Genomic DNA, 3,022 nt, shown 5'->3' with positions numbered 1-3,022 from the left:
TACCTATCCACTCATGAATTAACAATATGCACATACAACCAAACAACAGCAGCTTCTATTGTAAATCAGTGCTTCACTGCACTTGTTGTCATAACAAAAACTTGTGTAAATTTACCAAGTGTTATGATCTCTGTGTCCCAGTTGGTATGTTCACAAACTAGACTCCTGCTTTGGGGAAAGTGTGCAAGTATGTCTGCATTTGTTTTGAGTGTCTATGTCTGCTGTATATTTAAATGTGCCAGGCTCATTTGTTTTATGGCCAGTGCAACTGTAAACACCCTGCATGCCATCCATGTCTCAAGCTACCCCGTGGTAGTTAAAAGTAAATGAAGAGTTTCGTTTGTCAGTGAAGAAGTGAGGGCTGGAGAGGTGGAGTGAGAGGGAGAAAAAGATTAAAATCAATAACCTGCGTGTTTTTGTTTAACAATATCACAGCAGCCCATTCCAGCAATCTACTTCCCACTAGCAGCTGTGCAACTGAGCATCAACACTTTCATTTACAGAGTGTAAAACAAGGAGTGACTTGATCTCCATTACTCCATCCAGAAATGAAGATGGCACTTCACTGTTATCAATAAACTCATTTACAGAAACAGGAACCAGTATTGAGAGAGGAAACTGAGCCAAGCCACAAAATTGAATTACTCTGCAGCAGTTTGTACACAGGTCTATTTTCCTGGTTGTGATGGTGTCATTAGTGCTACATCTTATTTAAGGTGTCATGAAAAGAAACCATTAACAAGCATGGAAATGGCTGCACATGATTTCATCTTGCGTCCGGGGAAATGGTGACGTCTTTGTGTCATTTTATGTTTTGTGTTGTTCTGTAATTTAAACACTTACTATTTATTTCCTGCATTATAAACATCAGATTAATCTAGCAAATAAACAGCCCAAACAGCATTCACCAATAAAGTGGGGCAAGCCTTTATGGTGCCTGAGAGGCAAAAACTCAAAGAACTCACTATTGCTTGTTAAACACATTGCTTTGAGCAACTGAAGTCAGCTTAAATTAGTGAATCAAAATTTTTACATCAGACTGCAAGTGGCTGGACTGTCAGAGGACAATTGGTCCATGTTTACAGAGACTTTGGTAAGAAACTCAACAGTGAGTGGCGACAAAATTAGGGTTTTGAACAGTGAGGGATAAATGTCCACCAGTGCACATGCTCAGGTGTTTTTACTTATTGTACCTGATTTGTTTTGAAGTTGTGTGGCGATGCATGCTGGGAGTCATGTGTGTTACGTTTACATTAAACAAGATTTACTGTACTAATAAGAATATCAAAGGTGTGAAAAAATGAGACGAACAATAACTATAAAGGTGTATGTTGTAACTGATGAAACAATGCTAACAGATGGGTGGGGTGGGGGCTCAGACACAATCTGCGTGCACAGTCCAAGTGATGAAGTCTAATCAGAAACATTACACCCCTACACCCCTGTGTAGGTGCACCATGGCACGGTCTTTAAAACATCCACATCGCGGCCTCCAGCAATTAAGGGTTTATCACAAAGAGCAAAATGTGAATCAAATATGATCAAAATCAACACAAACCAACAAAGCAGCTGCAGGCTGTGACTGCAGCATCTTCTCTGGGTTAAAATAAGCATGAACATCTATCAATGGTTTTTTAGACATCACTCATGGGTGAACATGATGTCATACCTCCTTGGGGCCAGACTAATTAATTTAGAAAGTGACACAGCAAAGCACCAGGTCATCCTACCCTTGCAGTAATGGAAAGCACATTTTGTCAGGCACTGTGCTTAAGTAGTTTTTTTAACTTTACTCCAACACATTTTGGTGGAAAACTTTAGATTATCTGACTAAACTTTATCTGTTACTTTGTAGATTTTCCTCCAAAACATATGGTGATCTTAAAAATGATTCATTACTGTTTATAAAATGACAAAACAAAATAAACTCCACCACCAACAGAACATTAAACTACATTAAAAGATTAAAATGCAAATTAAAGGTAAATGTTTAACTATAAAAAAAAATACAAATTAAATGATAATACTACTCTCTGAAAAGAGAACTTTTAATTAAGTCAACTTTTGAATGCAGGACTTCTATTTGGAGTTCAAGTGTTTGTTGAACTGCTTCTCTCTGGTTCCACTTTTGTCAGGCACTCAACTCAAATATTTGGTAGCATATTCAGTATTCTTAACCCTGGAGGCTAAATCAAAGCCATGAAATGCTCTCACACACACACACACACACACACACACACACACACACACACACAAACACACACACTGTTGGAGAATTCACCTTTCTCTCTGCCTCAGGTATTTTCTAAATATATTTTTAGGGCAAGAAAAGCAAAAACAAGCAAGGAAAACATGCTTTCATGACATTAATGTTTAGCCAAAGCGCACTGGTTCTCCCTTTCTCGGTTGAGCTGTACCAAAGCTGCATGAAATGTAAACTAGCCGAGATTAAGGCTATTCAAAACACCTTTATAAAAAACCAAGAAGAGACACTGCCAAACAAAACACTTACACAAAAGACTAATTACATTTTTTCCTGAGCTCAGAGAACAAGTCAATGCTAACCAAAGAGTCTGTGTCAGTACAGCTGGGCCCTATATGAAACTTAATCATTTCAGTGTATTGGCGTTTATGTTTTGATATTTATTTCAGTCGATACTGCAATAAAAGTTCATTATAGGTTACCTAAGTGTTAAAGTAATGTGGTTTGAGTTTTTGTCTCTTGAGAAAAATAAAACTGATTGCGGGGTATTGGATATTGATAGTCAGTGTGCTCATGATGCAGCTCCGTCTGCTTTTATTTCTGTCTACATTGTATTGAATCAAGAAATAAAAGGGCAAGTTAACCTACAGAAATCTCATTGTTAATCACGTCCAGTAGAAAAACACTAAAGTTCTGTCACGTTTCTATCTTTAACCCCAGCTACCACACGACTTGTTCTTCTGAAGACGATAACGTCAGCGTCTTTCGGTGTCACTGCGGTGGGTGGGACTATGCACAGAGAGAAAGTCAGCTGAGGAG

Source organism: Seriola lalandi, unplaced genomic scaffold (assembly GCF_002814215.2).
Source record: "Seriola lalandi dorsalis isolate HSWRI2012SDOR001 ecotype SW California unplaced genomic scaffold, Sedor1 jcf7180002054338, whole genome shotgun sequence".
Classification (NCBI taxonomy): domain Eukaryota; kingdom Metazoa; phylum Chordata; class Actinopteri; order Carangiformes; family Carangidae; genus Seriola; species Seriola lalandi.
This window is presented reverse-complemented; position numbering follows the sequence as displayed.